Consider the following 19,627-nt stretch of genomic DNA (forward strand, 5'->3'; position numbering starts at 1 on the left):
CTCCATTGCTTCGACCTGCCCACCGTCTCTGGTGAACTTCTGAGACAACAGTGAGCCCTGTGGCTGAGGCACCGTCACCCCCGCCCTGCCCCGGGGGGCTGAAGGACATTTATGCATGCCAGACCCAAGTTCACGTTCATCGGTGAGTGCACCCCACTCCCCAGGGCCTGTGGGGACACAGGGTACCCAGTTTTCACTGTTAGTGTTAGCATCTGTGTTTACTCTTTCATCAACAGAGACAGCCTCAATTCTTTCCTTTATCAGGAGAAAAATTATAGACTGCACATGTGTTTTCCTGGGGAAGCAAAAAACGTGGAAACAGTTGCCATCTGATACCAAAGTATGAAGCGCATGTGGCCTTGGGGCCTTAGGCAGAGAGCGTCTCAGCGGAGCAGGACTGATTTGGCGCCAAGCGTCTGGCCTTTGTGGACCTCCCTGTTGCCCCCCTGAACCCCTCCTCTTGCCCAACCCACCCCCCCACTCCCACTCCCACCCACCCCACCCCCCACCGCTCCTGTGGCCTTGCGCAGAATGACCGACTTGGCGTATTTACAGGGAGGGAAGCGCTGCAGGTCAGGTAGACCCCAACCCCAAATGTCTTTGTCTCGTCCCCTTCCAGGATCAGAAGATAAGAACAGGCTATCTTGGGAGTTCCTGTTGCGGCTCCGTGGGTTACAAACCGGCAGCTACAGCTCTGATTCGACCCCTAGCCTGGGAACTTCCATATGCCGCAGATGCGGACTTAAAAAGAAAGAAAAAAAGCAAAAAGCAAAAGAAAGGCCATGTTGCCCCTTCATTGATTAATGGCTCTTCTTTAGGTATTAATCAGGCTGAAGGTCACCGCCTTCCCGAAGCTGCCGCACCCCCTTTAAGAAGATGCTGTTCGGATCCTCCCAAGCCCAGCAAGGCGGCTTCGGCTGGGTTAAAACTGGACCTGGCCCTTCACCTGTCATCCCCTGAAAGAAACACCAGAAGGAGCTAGGGGTCCCCCGGGTCCCACCTGCACGCCCGCCAGCAGAATCCTGGCATACGAGGGACACTGCCGGGACTTTTCCCAGGTCAGTTGGCCTCCTGGGAAAAGAAGCACAAGCATACATGGAAACTCACGACCTTGACATGAAAGCTCTCAGAGAAAGACACCCTCCAGGCCTGCTGGGATCACGCAGGGTGAAGGCCCTGGAGGGGGCGGGGCCGGTCGACTTTCCAGAGTGGTCCACGGTCATGTCCTGTTTGATCCATGTGAGTTTTTTTCATTAGTTACCAAGGTTTTTCAAATGGGGTTATTTCACATGAAAACCCAGATTTGTGGTTTCCCTTAAAACATTAGATCAGGGAGTTCCCGTTGTGGCTCAACAGGTTAAGAACCCAACAAGTATCCATGAGGATGCAGGGTTCTCTTCCTGGCTTCACTCAGTGGGTTAAGGATCCGGCGTTGCCGTGAGCTGTGGTGTAGGTCACAGACACGGCTTGGATCCTGCGTTGCTGGGGCTGTGGTGTAGGCCAGCAGCTGCTGCTCTGATTTGAGCCCTAACCTGGGAACCTCCATATGCCTCGGGTGCAGCCCTACAGAAAAAGAGAAGACAAACTTCTGGTTATCAAAGGGGAAACGTTGGCGGGGCAGGGGGGACTCCTATGCACACTAGTGTATGTGGACTGGATGGTTGATGGGACCTGCTGTACAGCTTGGGGACCGCTGCTCAATATTCTGTGATAACCTGCATGGGAAAAGATCTGAAAAAGAATGGCTCTGTGTCTGTGCATAACTGACCCACTTTATGGTACAGCAGAAATTATCATAACCTTGTAAATCAACCACACCTCCATAAAACTTACTCCATAAAACTTAAAAAAGGATACACTACAGGTAACACACCCCCAGCTAGGAGACAGGGGGAAGGGGGTGGTGTCACAAGCTTGTAACTCTGGAGGGGGACCCCACTGCCCTGGGACCCAGGCCTCTGAGGAGGGGGCACTGGCAGCTGGTACAGGGTCTCTGAAGTGGGGTCCCTGACAATGGTTCTGTGGGCACCGGAGTCGCTGCAAAGTGGACTCAGCTGCTGCCGCAGAAGGAAGGGCAGCTGCCCCGGGAGAAGCGTGTCTGGGTGAAGCGGGGTGGGGACCACAGGATCACAGGCTGTGCTGAGAAAAACAACTTTTAAGGAGAACAACTTGGTTTTGCTGCGCTGCCGCCCCTGCATGTTACAGGACGATAACCCTGCTCACACCCGGAGTCTGGAGGCTGCCATAAATTCCTGCTTTACTTTTCCTGGGGCACCTTTTAAAATAACCACTTAGAGTTAAGCCTGTGAAATTAGTGACCTCTGCCCCAAACGTCTATAAGCAGTGGGTTCTCCGGCTCCCTGGGGACCTGGGATGGAGGAGGGTCCACCCTCCCCCCGCCCCCCCCACCCCACCCTCGGCTCACTGCACCCCTTCACTGCTGGGCTCTGTAAGTCATCATAAATGTCATGACTTCACTTCCTTTGTGTGGGTCTATTGAGACTGCATCTTCAATCAAAACCACCCTGGGGTTTTCGCTTCCCCAAAGTGGGGGCGCCCGGGCAGAGGAAGCTTGCTGGCGCCCCCGTGTGGCATCGTGTGACCGTGCAGCCCATCACAATCTGCATATTTTTTTTTCTTGAATGTGCTATATTTTCGAGTTATGCATTTTATTTTTTTTTCCCACTGTATAGCAAGGGGATCAAGTTATCCTTACATGTATACATTACAATTACATTTTTCCCCACCCTTTGTTCTGTTGCAACATGAGTATCTAGACATAGTTGTCAATGCTACTCAGCAGGGTCTCCTTGTAAATCTATTCTTTTTTTTTTAATAATTTTTTTATTTTCCCAATGTACAGTAAGGGGGTCAGGTTATCCTTACATGTATACATTACAATTACATTTTTCCCCCAGCCTTTCTTCTGTTGCAACATGAGTATCTAGACAAAGTTCTCAATGCTATTCAGCAGGATCTCCTTGTAAATCTATTCTAAGTTGTGTCTGATAAGCCCAAGCTCCCGATCCCTCCCACTCCCTCCCCCTCCCATCAGGCAGCCACAAGTCTCTTCTCCAAGTCTATGATTTTCTTTTCTAGGGAGATGTTCATTTGTGCTGGATATTAGATTCCAGTTATAAGTGATATCATATGGTATTTGTCTTTGTCTTTCTGGCTCATTTCACTCAGTATGAGATTCTCTAGCTCCATCCATGTTGCTGCAGATGGCATTATGTCATTCTTTTTTATGGCTGAGTAGTATTCCATTGTGTATATATACCACATCTTCCGAATCCAATCATCTGTTGATGGACATTTGGGTTGTTTCCATGAATATTTTCTCAGATCAGTCTCCCAAAGCAATAGAAATTAGAGCAAAAATCAACCCATGGGACCTCATCAAACTGAAAAGCTTTTGCACAGCAAAGGAAACCAAAAAGAAAACAAAAAGACAACTTACAGAATGAGAGAAAATAGTTTCAAATGATGCAACTGACAAGGGCTTAATCTCTAGAATATATAAACAACTTATACAACCCAACAGCAAAAAAGCCAATCAATCAATGGAAAAATGGGCCAAAGACCTGAATAGACATTTCTCCAAGGAAGATATACAGATGGCCAGCAAACACATGAAAAAATGCTCAACATCATTGATTATAAGAGAAATGCATATTCTTTATTCAATACACCACCAGCTCTGGCCTCTAAGCAGACCCTGAGCCTCAGAACCCAGAGGAAGGAGCTTCCCCTTCTTCAGCCTCCCTCTTGAACCCCCAGGTGGCAGAACCTTGGAGGAGGCACCAGCAAAACAGCCCTTTGTTTGCAGAGCCCCGCTCCAGCATCACGCAGCTGAGCGAGGGGCTGGTTGTCCAGTCCAGAGGGTTCCTTCTAACCCTGTGCTCGGGCTCGGCCCTTCCAAGTAGCTGTATCCATTTGACAACCCTCGAGCACCTCCTAGATATCAGCATTGCTCACACACAGAGGGTATAAAATCAACAAGGTAGGCACTATTTCTGCCCTCTGGACCTCCCCGTTGTCCTGGACTCTTTTTTCTTTTAAGTCTTTCACTCTTCTAGGAGATTCTAGCATTGGCTTCTCTCCTACTGCTATGCAACCATTGTGTGCATGTGTGTTCTTTGTGCAAAACAGACATAGTTAAAAATTTATCATTTCAGTCATGTGTTTTTGTTTTGTTTTGTTTTGTTTTGTTTTGCTTTTTCTTTTGCTTTTTTAGGGCTGCACCCGTGGCACATGGAGGTTCCCAGGCTAGGGGTCGAATTGGATCTGTGGCTGCTGGCCTACACCGCAGCCGCAGTGACACAGGATCTGAGCTACATCTGTGACCTACACCACAGCTCACAGAAATGCCAGATCCTTAACCCACTGAGTGAAAGCCAGGGATGGAACCTGCATCCTCATGGATCCCAGTCTGGTTCATTAACCACTGAGCCATAAAGGAAATGCCTCCATTTCAATCACATTTAAGTGTACGGTTCAGTGGTACTAAGTATATTTACAGCGTTGTACAGCCATCACCACCATGCATCTCCAGAACTTTTTTTTCTTGTAACACTGAAACTCTATCCATTAAACAATGAGTCCTCATCGGTCCTGCTCCCTGGTGCCTAGCAACTACCATGTTACCCTCTGTCGCTCTGAACTGGATTGCCCTCAGGGCCTCATGTAAGTGGAATCCTTTTCTGTCTGGCTTCTTTCATTTAGCATGATGTCTCAGGGCTCATCCATGTTGTAGCCTGTATCAGAATTTCATTCCTTGGATAAAGAAGATGTGGTACATATACACAATGGAGTACTACTCAGCCGGAAAAAAGAATGCAATAATGCCATTAGCAGCAACATGGATGCAGCTAGAGAGTCTCATATTAAGTGAAGTAAGTTAGAAAGAAGACGAATACCATATATCACTTATATGTGGAATCTAAAATATGACACACATAATCTTATCTACAAAACAGAAACAGCCTCATGGACAAGGAGAACAGACTTGTGGACCAAGTGGGATGGAGTGGGAGCTTGAGGTTAGCAGACGTAAGCTATCATACATGCAGGGGATGAAAAACAAAGTCCTACTCTATAGCACAGAGACATATATTCAGTGTCCTACGATAAACCATAATGGAAAAGAATATTTAAAGAGTGTGTGTATATACATATATACAGATGAATTACTTTGCTGTGCAGTAGAAATGAACACATTGTAAATCAGCTATACGTCAATAAATATCAAATAAATAAATAGACAAGTTTACGGAAATCCCTGGTCATACAGCAGGTTAAGGATCCAGCCTTACCACTGCTGTGGTGTGGGTTCAGTCCCTGGCCTGAGACCTTCCACATGCTGTGGATGTAGCCAAATAAATAAATACGAGATTTTTAAAAAAATTTTTTTTCATTCTTTTTCAAGGCTCAATAATATTCCATCGTGTGGTAGACTGCGTCTTGCTTTTCTGTTCATCTGTCGATGGACGTTTGGACTGTTTCCACGTTGGGCTCTTGTGACTGACGCTGCTGTGCACCTGGGCGTACAAACACGTGCTTTCAGTGACGCCCCAGTACGAATGAGCCCGGGCCTAGGAGAAGGGCACCGGGTCCTCCGGTGGCTCTAGGCACCGCTTTGAGGAGCTGCCCCACTGCTCTCCACCAACAGCGCGGGAGCGCTCTGCTTCTCCACACCCTCGCCCCCGCTGCCTCGTTTCCAGTTTTTGGATGACAGCCGTCCTACTAGGTATGAAGCGGCTGTTACGGGTTTTGACCTGAATTTGAAGTGAAACCACCCCGTGTTTGTAGGGTTCTTGTTGGTGACTCAGTTGTCACCCAGCAAACGTCCAGCCAGCTGGCTCCTCTCTCCTTTTCCAGCCAGTTTGGTTTATTGGCTTTGGCAGCGGCCGCCTTTCTCAGAAGAGGGCCGGTACCCACGTGGCAGAAGGAGGTGAGTGACATGTTACAAGGTCAGAGACCCAGAGAGAAACGGAGGAAGCGCTTTCACCTTCTTTGGTGCCTGGACGCATTGAAACTGACAGGCGAGAGGGCCCTTCCCAGCCTCCCCTGGAGCTGCTATACCAGTGGGGCATCCCGGGCCCTGTACTGGGTGAACACTGGTTCTCAGTGGGCAAAGTGGGAACCAAGCAGAACACCCAACAATTGGACAAGTGATGCTAAAACCATACCATGTAGTTTTTTTTTTTTGTCTTTTTGTTGTTGTTGTTGCTATTTCTTGGGCCGCTCCCGCGGCATATGGAGGTTCCCAGGCTAGGGGTCGAATCAGAGCTGTAGCCACCGACCTACGCCAGAGCCCCAGCAACGCGGGATCCGAGCCGCGTCTGCAACCTACACCACAGCTCACGGCAACACCGGATCCTTAACCTACTGAGCAAGGGCAGGGACCGAACCCGCAACCTCATGGTTCCTAGTCGGATTCGTTAACCACTGCGCCACGACGGGAACTCCACATACCATGTAGTTTTATGCTGAGCTTACAGTTATGCCTCCAGGAGTGACATGGGCGCACTGAGGTGTATAGAATGATTGGCCAATGGGGACCTGCTGTCCAGCACAGGGAACTCTACCCAGTATTCTGTGGTCATCTATGTGGGCAAAGAATCTGAAAGAGAATGGATCCGTGTATAACTGAATCACTTGGTTATACAGCAGAAATTATTACAATGTTGTAAATCAACTATACTTCAGGAGTTCCTGTTGTGGCGCATCGGAAATGAGCCCATCTAGTACCTCTAAGGTTGCGGGTTCAGTCCCTGGCCTCACTCAGTGGGTTAAGGATCCGGCATTGCCATGAGCTGTGGTGTAGGTCGCAGACATGGCTCAGCTTTGGTGTGGCTGTGGTTGTGGCGTGGGCCGGCAGCTGCAGCTCCAATTCAGCCCCTAGCGTAGGAACTTCTATATGTCACAGAAGCAGCCCTAAAAAGCAAATATATATTTCAATATATACAAACAGATATAAATATATATTATATATATTTCAATAAAACTTAAAAAAATGAAAAAAATTATGCTTCTAAAGCGTATTTAATGACACAAGAAAATCATATGATGTAATGCAGAGTGCAGAAAGCTGAATACAAAATAGCAATAATGTTAAATAGTCATAAATAAGTCTAAAAATACTAAGAGGAAGAATATAAAAAGGCTAGTCGTTATCTCTGATATGGGTCACTTTTAATTCCCTGTATTTTTCTACTTCCCAGATCATCTACAATAAGCATTTAATATGCTATAATTATTAAAACAAGATAAAGAGGATTAAGCAAACACACAGGGGCTCCAGGAGATGTACTCAGGTGGCTGCCAGCCAAGGTGAGCACGTGGAACTGCCGGGAACTCTGCCAGGGAGAAGGAAGAGCATAGACAGTGGCTAAGAGGATGGAGCTATTTTGGTTACCGTTGCTGTGGTTATCTGAGCCCTTGCCCCCCTCTCCGGGCTGGTGTGGTGTGGGCAAGCAGGGTGATGGAGAGTTCACGTGAAATGTAAGAATTCCCCCCAGCCCATTGCCATCCCATAGCAGAACGGGCCAGAGAATTGGGGACAGGGCCATTGGCCATCAAGACTTTCACCAGTTAGGCAGCCCCCTCTTTCCTTCTATAGTTGTTACATAAATGGGCCAGAGATGGCTCCTGTGCATTAGCCTAAAGTGGTCCCCATGTCATTTTCTTCTTTACAGCGGGCTAGGACTGTGAATTCAAAGTCCCCTGGCAACTAACTCAATTTCTCAGACACTCAGGTGCTTTACCTATGGTCCAAATGAAAATATATTTAACCATTTGGAGCTAAATACATGCTCCATGAGAAGCTACTATACATGCTCCATGAAATTGCACCCAACACATCCACTAGCTATAGAGAAGACAAAAGCTATAGCTATAAAAGACCCTGTCATGGTCAGGATTCTTTGGAGAAACAGAAAATAGGAGAGAGAGAGAGAGTCGTATATACACATACAAATGATTTGTTGTAAGGAATTGGCTCATGTGGGTACGGAGGCTAAGATGTCCTTAGATCTGCAGTTTTCATGCTTGATGTGGTGTCAGTTCCAGTTCAAAGTTCAAGTCCAAGGGCCGTGTCCCAGCCTGGAGACAGGCAGACAGAGAGAGCAAATTCTTCCTTACTCAGCCTTTTTCATTCTATTCCAGTCCCCAGTGGATTGGATGAGGCTCAACCATGTTGGGAAGGGCAATTTTCTTCACTCATTCTATCAATTCAAATGTTAATCTTATCCAGAAATTCCCAGAATCTCATGTAGCCCAAAATCTGAGCACTGCATGGTCCAGACAAGTTGATACATACAATTAACTATCATAAACCCGTGCTGCCCTTGAGAGCTGTCCCATCCACCTGCTGCCCAGTGATCTCACCTGGTCACGCCAGCTGCCTCACCGACTCCCCTCTGCCCTGGGAGTTCCAGCACCCTCTTCCAGTTCGGCGGTGGCCCAGTGCCCACTGTCCCTGCAAGATCTCCTGCTGAGAGGGACCTCCCCGCCTGCAACCTGTCCACGGGGCACCCAGCAAAGCTTGTTGTGCAACACTGCCACCTTGTGGTCCCATCTCCTCTCTGATCAGCCTCAAAACCCTTGACTGACCACAGTGGTCATTTACCCTGGAAGAACTTCTGAATGACCCTTCCTGCCCCTGCCCGAACTCTGGGGAGGAGAAGGTTGACTTTGAAATTGGTCCCCACACTCCTTAAATTTCTTGTCCTCTACCCCGTGGAATTCTAGAGGGTGGGCTGGGAGGAGAAGAGGGCAGGGGAAATGGAGTGTCACCCATCCAGGAACCTACACATGGATGTTTATAGCAACTCTATTCGCAATTGCTAACACTTGGAAGCAACTCGGTGGCCTTCCACAGGTGAAGGGATCCGTAGGCGATGGTATATATGGCCAATAGAACATTACTCAGGGCTAAAAGGACGTGTGCTGTCAAGCCATGAAAAGATGCAGAGAAATCTTTTTTTTTTTTCTTTTTAGGGCTACATCTGTGGCCTATGGAAGTTCCCAGGATAAGGGTTGAATCGGAGCTACAGCTGCCCGTCTACACCACAGTCTGCAACCTATGCTGGATCCTTAACCCACTGAGCGAGGCCAGGGCTCAAAGTCACATCCTCATGTATGCGAGTCAGAATCTTAACCTGCTGAGCCGCAACAGGAACTCCTAGAGGAATCTTAAATACAAATTACCAAGGGAAAGAAGCCAATGTGAACAGGCTATATGCTGTATGAGTTCAACTATATATGATTCTGGAAAAGGCCAAACTATAGAGATGGCACAAAAAAAAAAAAAAGTCAGTGGTTGTCAGGAGTTTGGGAGGAGAGCATAGAGGATTTTCAGGGCAGTGAAACTACTCTGCACGATTCTGTAGTGATGGGTACATGTCATAATGCTTTTGATCAAGTCCATAGAACGCACAACTCCAGAACTGACCGTAGCATAAACCACAGGCTGTGTCAAGGCAGGTGCATCTGTGTAACCAATAAACCCTCTGGTGGAGAATATCGACGGGGGAGGAGGTGGGGGTCGGCAGAGGACAGACAGGAATCTCTGTATCCTGTCAATTTTGCTGTGAACCTAAAAGTACTCTTTGAAAAATTGTCTTAAAAAAGTTCCTTCTTGGACTTCCCGTCATGGCGCAGTGGTTAACGAATCCGACTAGGAAACATGAGGCTGCGGGTTCGATCCCTGCCCTCGCTCAGTGGGTTAAGGATCTGGCGTTGCCGTGAGCTGTGGTGTAGGTTGCGGACTCGGCTCGTATCCTGCGTTGCTGTGGCTGCGGTGTAGGCTGGCGGCTACAGCTCTGATTCGACCCCTAGCCTGGAAACCTCCATATGCCTCAGGAGTGGCTCGAGAAATGGCAAAAAAAAAAAAAAAAAAAAGTTCCTTCTTAGGAGTTCCCATTGTAGTTCAGTGGTAATAAACCCAACTAGTATCCATGAAGATGAGGGTTCAGTCCGTGGCCTGGCTCAGTGGGTTAAGGATCCCGGGTTGCCACGAACTATGGTATAGATCACAAACGCAGCTTGGGTCCCACGTTGCTGTGGCTGTGGTGTAGGCTGGCAGCTGCGGCTCCAATTGGACCCTTCGCCTGGGAACTTCCATATGCCGAAGGTGCGGCAAAAAAAGAAAAAATGTCCTCCATGGGCGGTCCTGCTGTGGCTCAGCGGGTTACGAACCAGACTAGTATCCATGAGGATGAAGGTTCCACCCTGACTTTGCTCAGCAGGTTAAGGATCTGGCATTGCTTAAGCTGTGGCATAGGTCACAGATGTGGCTCAGATCCCAGGTTGCTGTGGCTGTGGTGTAGGCCTGCAGCTGGGAGTCCAATTCGACCTCTAGCTTGGGGAACGTCCATATGCCAAAGGTGCAGCCCTAAAAAGACCAAAAAAAAAAAAAGTTCCTTCTTAACCAAACATTCAATATTTCCTAAATTTAAATAATAAGTTTTTTTTTTTAAGAACTCAGATCTCTATTTGTAGGAGGCGGTGCTATTATATAACCCTTTTCTATTGCCAAGGCTCAATATAAATTAACTAAAAGTTCAGGCTTTACATTAAAAATATCTTAGACAATTTTTTGGATTGCTGAGGACAAGATGGAAGACAACTGACCTCTGACCTTCCATTTGTCTTGTTACTTGGTAATTAATAAATATAGTTAGGAGTTCCCATTGTGGAGCAGGGGCAATAAATCCAACTAGGAACCGTGAAGTTTCGGGTTCAATCCCTGGCCTCGCTCCGTGGGTTAAGGATCCGGGGAACTTTCGTATGCAGCTAAAAAAGACAAACAAAAACAAAAAAGCCCTGCGTGAGCACCCGGGAGCAGCCCCAGCTCTGCTTCCTCCTCGGGGTTCAACGGTAAAATTAGCAAATGGCAGCAGCTGGGCTGGGGGAGGAAGGGAAGGGGGACGTGAGCAGCCAGAACATCAAGAGTTCATTTTCTTACCAGCGAAACTCTCCACTGCCTGTCAGCTCAAGGAACATCTTAGTCTTTCCCCCGTGACTCCTCGTCATCTACAGGACGTCAGCTTTTTTTTACTGAAAGGTAATTGATTTACAATGTTGTGTTAATTTCTGCTGCGCAGCAAAGTGACTCAGTTATGTATATACACACACACATTCATTTTCCTATTCTTTTCCATCTTAATTTATCACAGGCTATTGACTATAGTTCCCTGTGCCCTGCAGTGGGACCTTGTCCTTTATCCATCTTACTTGTAATAGTTTGTGTCTGCTAATCATCCCTCTCCCTTGGCAACTGCAAGGCTGTTCTCTAATGACGAAAATTTCTCAGCTTCTTCTTCTTTTTTTTTTTTTTTTTTTTTTTTTTTTTTTTTGCTTTTCAGGGCTGCGGGTGCAGCATATGGAGGTTCCCAGGACAAGGTTCAAATTGCAGCTATAGCTGCCAGCCCACACCACAGCCACAGCAACGCAGGATCCGAGCCTCGTCTGTGACCTACACCCCAGCTCAGGACCGCCGGATACCCAACACACTGAACGAGGCCAGGAATTGAACCCGCATCCTTATGGATACTAGTTGGGTTTGTCACCGCTGAGCCAAGGCAGGAACTCCTCTCAGCTTCTTTTTTCAGAATTAGCAGTGGAGGCAATCTTTGGTCAGCTTGGGAAAGAATCGAGTAGAGGAGTAAGATGAAGAGCAGAAGCCCTAGAGTCAGAGAGACACGGCTTAGATTCTGGTTCCACCATTAATTAAGCATGAGGACCTTGGTCTGAAAAATAGAGATCATAATGGGATGTCCTCTTTGGGTTGTGTTAAGGGAGATATGCTCCCGGAGCTCTAAGGAAAGTGCCTGGCACGTGGTAACTCGGGATTAGAGTTAGTATTTGCCTGTACCTCTTACGAGGTGGGTACCATTTTTTATGCAAAAAGAGTCTCACAAAGGTGGCCGGTTGGTCTTACTTCTGTGAGCCACAGGGAACGTCCCATTTGGTCTTATTTCTGAATTCACGTGCTCTCTAGAAAAGACTGCTGCTCTGAGAGATGTGGAAATTTCGCAGCGCAAAACAACACTCCCCATTCTGTTTAGACAACGAATCCCACATACACCCAAACTTAAAGCTGCCCAAGGTTCTAGAGACAGGAAGAACATGTATCCCTTAGTTTCTTGTGAAAAGTCTCAGAATCCAAAAAAAAAAACACCCTTGTAGAGCCGGTCATTATATATTTTTTATTTATCATCCATTCACATGCAGGTCATAAAAAAAAATGGCACATGGGACCCATGATCCTGGGCGGGCAGACCAAAGTCCACAGAATATAAATTGAATGGAAAATATCTTAATTCCTTCAGATGCTTGTTATAATAGATGAATATTCACTGCCCAGGATTTTCTTCTTTTTATGGTTCCCTATTTCATAGCTTCTCTCTAAACCTAGAAAAAAATATTCCAAGGCAAGGAAAAGGAAGAGCAAAGGTGTCCCCCAGATGTCCCGGATGTGAGGCTGATGCCATACCTGGAGATGCTTTGAGCTGGAGGGGGAGGTGGGGATGCTTAGAAATGGGGGAGGGGGGAGGGGGGGAAAGTCCAGCAGCCGAAGGCGTGGACCAGAGCAGGCATTTTGGAGGGTCCCATGAGATGTAGCATCAGTGGTCCGGGTCCCACAAGGACAAGGGAACGAGGGGGGGTCGGCAGGAGGAAGAAGGCTTTGCCTGACCGCCCGTGGCAACCGGGTCGTGACTCTGCCCAGCACAGGATGAGAGTGTCGCTGTGTGGCATGCAGAGGTGGCAGGCAGCGGGGCCCAGCCTCGGGGTGGGGGTGGGGGTCCAGGCCATGGGGGATGCGGCCAGTGTCAACAGCAGCAGCCTGGCCGCCTCTGCCCAGGCGGCCGCTCAGCCTCCTCCATAAACACCCAAAGGGAGTTCCCTGGTAGTCTAGTGGTTAGGATTCATCACTTTCACCGGGTTCAATCCCTGATCTGGGAACTAAGATCCCACATAAAGCCTCTGCATGCCGGGGGCCAAGAGAAACAAACAAACAATCAAAACAAACTAAAAACCTAGTTTAAAAAAGTGCTCTTTAAAAGAAAATACCACGCGGGAACTTTGCGCTCTAGGTCACTGACGCCTGCTTTCCTTTAGACCCAGCGCAACACGTGGTTGGACACAATGCATGACTTTCCCGCTAAGAACAACTCCCCAGAGAGAGAAAGAAGAGTGAGAAAGGATCCGGGCCCGCAGAGCGCGGAACAGGCCTTGCCATCAACCCACAGCCACGGGCATTTTCCTTGTTTTTATTTCCAATTCCTCGCAGACCGACTCTTTTGAGAAATCGAGAAAAAGTGACTTGAAAAATGAGCAAGTCATGCAAAATACAAGTCCAAATTCTCTCTCACTTTTATTTTTCTTTTAAGGGCCGCACCCATGGCATATGAGGTTCCCAGGCTAGGGGTCGAACAGGAGCTACAGCTGCGGGTCTACACCACAGCCACAGCAACGCCAGATCCGAGCCGGTCCTCAACCTACACCGCAGCTCACGGCATCGCTGGATCCTTAAGACACTGAGCAGAGCTGGGGATCAGACCCAGGTCCTCATGGATACTAGTTGGGTTCATAACCCCCTGAGCGACCACAAGAACTCCCCAGGCTGAAGGATTTTTAACAGTGTTTCATTGTACAGTTATTTTGTGTGTTCTTATTAACTAATTGATTAATTTTTATGGCTACCCCGAGAAAGTTCCTGGGCCAGCGATTGAATCTGAGCCACAGCTGCCTCCTACACAGCCACGTGGATCCTTTATGCCCCCGCGCCAGGCTGAGGATCGAACCTGCCCCTCCTCAGCAGCCTGAGCTTCGGCAGTCGGGTTCTTAAACCACTACACCGCAGCGGGAATGCTTTGTTTGCGTTTTAAGGGGTGTTCTTCGCTTTCTGTGTTTGACTAAGAGCAAATCGTTCTAAAGGGTACACTTCGATCAAAAGCACACATCAACACACCAGTGCGATAATGACTTCTGCATTAATAATATCCTGAAATATTTACCCCCGACTCAGGACAGGGCTTATGTTCCTGGATCAGGATGATGAGGGGTACAAAGCTTGCAAGTGCTAATCAGCCCCATATTAGGAACGTTCTGGGTTTTCGATCTGGTAGCAATTAGAGTTTATTCATGCTGTACCCAAGAGCCATCTGTGAGATTTTATTCTTCTAAAAACCCAGTAAGAATTTTTATGCATGACTCTCTCATTGCTGGTTTCTGAAATCCTCCAGGGAAGCCTTCTGAATTCAGAGAGTATAGTTCAGTAGGACTGAGCAAAAGGGTCCCCGAGCATAGACATGGAGCATTTACAGCCAAGACTATTTATTTGCTTTTTGGGGCTGCACCTGCAACATATGGAAGTTCCCAGGCTAGGGCTTGAATCGGAGCTGCAGCTGACAGCCTACACCACAGCCACAGCAACTCAGGATCCAAGCCACGTCTGCAATCTACACCACAGCTCAAGGCAACACCGGATCCCTGACCCACTGAGGGAGGCCAGAGATCAAACCTGCATCCTCATGGATACTAGCCGGGTTTTTTTCTTTTCTGCGATGCCACACTGGGAACTCCAGCCAAGAATATTTCTACCTTAGAAAATATCTCCTTTGAGAGTTCCCATTGTGGCTCAGCTGGTTAAGAACCCAACATAGTATCCATGAGGATGCAAATTCAATCTCTGGCCTCGCTCAGTGGGTTGAGAACCTGGCACTGCCATGAGCTGTGGTGTAGGTCTCGGATGCAGGTCAGATCTGCCGTTGCTGTGGCTGTCGTGTAGGCCAGCAGCTGTAGCTCCAATTTGACCCCTAGCCTGGGAACTTCCATATGCAGCAGGTGCAGAAAGAAAGAAAGGAAGGGAGAGAGGGAGGGAGGGAAGGAAGGAGAAAGAAAATATCTCCTTTGATTTCTAGTATCACTATACGATTTGCCAAAAAATGAACTTTCTCAGCTTTACATTGGTCTCACCCATCAGGCTTAAGTCAGGAAGCCTGCGGGTCCCTTTGCAAAGTCCAACCTCCAAGAAACAGTGAAGATTTGCCCTTACTGAGGTCAGGATTCTAAATGCACCTGCTGAAGCCACACTGGAGACAGTTTAGAAGAGGAACTTTCAAAATACTCTAGGCCAAGGGTGGCAAGTCCAGCTGCCACCAACACTAGTCACCACTAGCTCTTGCTCACAAACCAAGAGTAATATATATATATATATTTTTTGTTTGTTTGTTTGTTTTTGTTTTTTGGACCACAGCCAAGACATATGGAGGTTCCCAGGCTAGGGGTCGAACTGGAGCTGGAGCTGCCAGCCTACACCACAGCCAAAGCCATGAAGGGTCCAAGCTGCATCTGCCACCTACACCACGGCTCACGGCTCACGGCAACGCCAGATCCTTCACCCACTGAATGAGGCCAGGGATCAAACCTGGGTGCTCCCGGATACTAATCAGATTCGTTAACCACTGAGCCACGACAACTCCTTGATTAAATCTTCACACCCTCATTCTCGGGATGAGCTTCTGCACGAATTATGCGCACAAAATCCTTGCCTCGGGCTCTGCTTTTGGGGAAACTCCAACTAAGTCACCGCGCATAGATAACTAAGAGTATAGATAACCAAGAGATGGCCAGATGAACAGGTTGAGCCTGCCAGCTAGTCATGAGAAGCACGCTTTAGTCCTGTCTCCTTTCGTGCAGTGTCCTCTGGCTGCTCCTGCACTTGTGAGACAAGATCTCTGCCTCGAGCCCTTCGTCTGGTGCCGGCCCTCAGAAAGGGAGTGTTAGCCTGGAACTCTCTCTTCCCTATAAGGGAAAGCCCGCGGGCCCAACGGACCTCAACCAGGGCTCCTTGCAGAGAACTTAACCTCAATGGGAAGGCGCGGTAGAAACGTCATACTCAGGGAAAGAGTCCTATTTTCAGCAGGATAAACCGGGCTTGTCAAGATGGATTATTACACCTAAATGTGCAAGGCACAGGTCTACGGGGCAGAAAAGGGGGGATAGTCATCTCTGCGTTTTCTACCTGTGCGAGTAACAGTGTATAAACCTAAGGGACCCCAGACCTCCATGCCTTCCTTTGAGAACAGCAGGCCTGTCTGCATTGCCCAAAGCTCATCAGTCAGCCTGAAACAAAAGTATGTTCTCGAGTAAGAAAGCGGGCGTTTGGGGAATTGCAACTTAGCGTTAGGCTCCTCTTGGAAAGAGTGTTTCCTCAGTGCCTGCGCTCGCTTGCATTTTTGTCTTTCTTTTTGGCTGCGGCATGTGGAAGTTCCCAGGCCAGGGATCGAAGCCGCGCCACAGCAGCCACAGCCATGACAACACCAGGTCTTAAACCTGCTGAGCCAAGAGTAACTCCTGCTCTTGCCTGTGTTATTGGAATCATTAGCTTTCTGTGGGGTAAGATCTAATTCACCTTGTATCTGCTTTGACAGTTTGTCTTTGTGTTACATGTATGTGCGCACATTTTAAAATAATAATTAGTGAAGAGGCGCTCCTAGTCCAAGGATGACTAGTTTTTAAAATGTCCTTTAAAAGGTTTCCTAAAAAGGAAGCTTGTTAAAAATGAAGATCAAGATGTCAGAGTAAATCCTGAAAAATAAAAAAGTTGAGCACATTATCTTGAAAAGCAGAATTAAATTTTTGAAAAAAAATTGGGGGTGTTTTGGTTTTTTTAGGGCTGCACCTGCAGAATATGGAGCTTCCCAGGCTAGGGGTTGCATCGAAGCTGCAGCTGCCAGCCTACCCCACAGCCACAGCAACTAAGGATCCAAGCCTAGTCTTCAATCTACACCACAGCTCACGACAACACTGGATCCTTTAATCCCCTGAGTGAGGCCAGGGATCGAACCCACATCCTCATGGACAGTAGTCGGGTTCATTACTGCTCAGCCATGGGGGAATGCCTGGAAAAAAATGTTATTTATTTATTTATTTATTTATTTATTTTGTCTTTTGTTGTTGTTGCTATTTCTTGGGTCGCTCCTGCGGCATATGGAGGTTCCCAGGCTAGGGGTTGAATCGGAGCTGTAGCCACCGGCCTATGCCAGAGCCACAGCAACGTGGGATCCGAGCCGCGTCTGCAACCTACACCACAGCTCACGGCAACGCCAGATCGTTAACCCACTGAGCAAGGGCAGGGACCAAACCCGCAACCTCATGGTTCCTAGTCGGATTCGTTAACCACTGCGCCACGACGGGAACTCCTGGTTTTTCTCTTTTTAAAGCAACCGCTTTTGTTGCTAATATAAGAGTGAGATTGAAATTTCCCATAAGACAGCATTTTTCAAAAGGAGTACTTGTTGGAGTTCCCTGGTGGCTCAATGGGTTAAGGACCTGGCATTGAAACTGCAGTGTCTCAGGTCACTGCTGTGATGTGAGCAGGGGAACGTCCACATGCCATGGGTGTGACCAAAAAGAAAACCCAAACAAACAAACAAACAAAAAAACCAAATGAGTGAGATTATTGTCAGGGAGGCTGGCAGACAGGAAAATCTGGAAGAGGAGAAAAATCCTCATAGCAGAGAAAAGGGGGAAGGAATGGTATAGACAGGGGCCCTCCTGGATGGACCGAGGGTCTGAGAGTCATTGCCTAATGGCCTGGATCTTTTTTTCCGTGATTTACAGAGTCAGGCAGAAGGAGAGAGACAGTGAGGGAAAGAGGTCGAGGAGAGGGGGTGTGGCAGAGCTGCTGGGGGGTTGAGGCAGCCTTGGGGGGCAGTGCCCAGAGGCCAGCCTGTAAGGCCCCTGCCTCTGCAGGAGCCCTCATGCCACTCAACAGCCTGGGCAGGTGGAGGGCCAGAGAATCAAGGACACGTGAGGGTGACTGGACCAGGGCCAGCAGAGGGCTGACAGGTGGGGCTGGAGAAGCAGCAGAGGGGACTGACCTCTGGGGCAGAGGTCTTGGTGGCTCGGAGTCCGGGGACAGGTGATCGAGAAGGCGAGGGATCCTGATGAGCCGTTGGAACCGTGGGAAGCAGATTGGCTTGAGGGGCAGCGCGACTCCCAGTGTAGCCCGGAAAGGAGAGGGGCTGAGGGTCACTTGAGCTGACACGGTGGGGACGTGTGGGAAATTTTGAGAAGCGAGTGCCACCCATGACCAGGTGCGATGATGAGCGTGGAAGGGAACAGCAGGCCTGGGAGCCAGGGTCCACGGAACCTGAAGGATGCAGTGCCAGGATAACAGTAACGGGGGACAGGGCGGGGTTGGGGGCAGGACTGCAAGGGTCTCCAAGGACCACTCCTCCAGCCAGTCTGCAGACAGGGCCACCGGCCTCTCTCCTCCCAGCCACCGGGAGCTGCCTGCCCGGTCCCTGCCTTGACTCGGGCTGCCCTCTTTAGCCTTTTGAAATCCCACCTGCCCTCAAGCCACCAAAGGGAAACTCCGTGGAACATTCCGTCTTTACTCCCAAAGACAGGGTTTCACCTCCTCTGACCGCCCTGCACCTCTGTTGATAAGCTCTCCCAGCGCCAATGTCAGTGCAGCTTGCAGCTGTAGCTGCCTTTGTGCGGCTTCCTCTCCTCTTCTAGAAACAGGGGCTCCCGCTTGCTCATCATGGCTTTGCTCCCATCACGGAATCTGGCAGAGAAGGCCGTCCGTGAATACTCAGCATGAACACGACACACCTTCCCCCTTCGTCAAGGCCAGGGATTATTCTAAGAGGCTGTCCCCAAGCCCCAGCATTCTAAGCCGAGATGACTCAGGACTGTCTAAACGGCCAGCAAGCGGATATAGTCTTCTCTCTGTGTTTGCGTATTAAGTAACTCTTCTTGGCTTTTTGTTTTTTTTGCTTTTTGTTTTTTTTTTGTTGTTGTTTTTTGTTTTTGTCTTTTGTTTTTCATCTTTTGTCTTTTTAGGGCTGCACCTGAGGCATACGGAGGTTCCCAGGCTTGGGGTCAAATCAGAGCTACACCTGCTGGCCTACACCATAGCCACAGCAATACCAGATCCGAGCCACGTCTGCGACCTTCACCACAGCTCATAGCACTGCTGGATCCTTAACCCACTGAGCGAGGCTAGGGATCAAACCCGCAACCTCATGGGTACTAGTCGGGTTTATTAACCACTGAGCCACGACAGGAACTCCATAACTCTTCTCATTTTAGTTTTTACCTGATAGCTCAGTTTGGGGAGCAGGTTTGGGTGAAGAGAGAGGACTTGTCCTTGCAATGCTGTCAGGCTCTGGCTTCTACGTCTTTGCAAGGATGACTCTTCAAAAAAGTGAGAAGAATTTTCATCATTATCACATTCAATATTCCCACTTTCTCTACAGAAAGGCAATAAATGGGGGCAGGGCTTCCCATTCATTCATCTTATTTTCTTTGGGTGAAAATTCCTTGTTTGTTTGTTTGTTTGTTTCATTTCTTTTCTTTTTTTTTTTCTTTTTTTTTAGGGCCCACCTGCAGCATATGGAGGTTCCCAGGCTAGGGGTCGAATCAGAGCTGCGGCTGCCAGCCTACACCACGGCCACAGCAACTAAGGATCCGAGCCGAGAATGCCAACTATGCCACAGCTCATGGCAACGTAGGATCCTTAACCCACTGACTGAACCCAGGGATTTAACCTGCGTCCTCATGGACACTGTATCAGTTTCTTAACTCGCCGAGCCATCATGGG

This window comes from Phacochoerus africanus, chromosome 2 (assembly GCF_016906955.1).
Source record: "Phacochoerus africanus isolate WHEZ1 chromosome 2, ROS_Pafr_v1, whole genome shotgun sequence".
Lineage (NCBI taxonomy): Eukaryota > Metazoa > Chordata > Mammalia > Artiodactyla > Suidae > Phacochoerus > Phacochoerus africanus.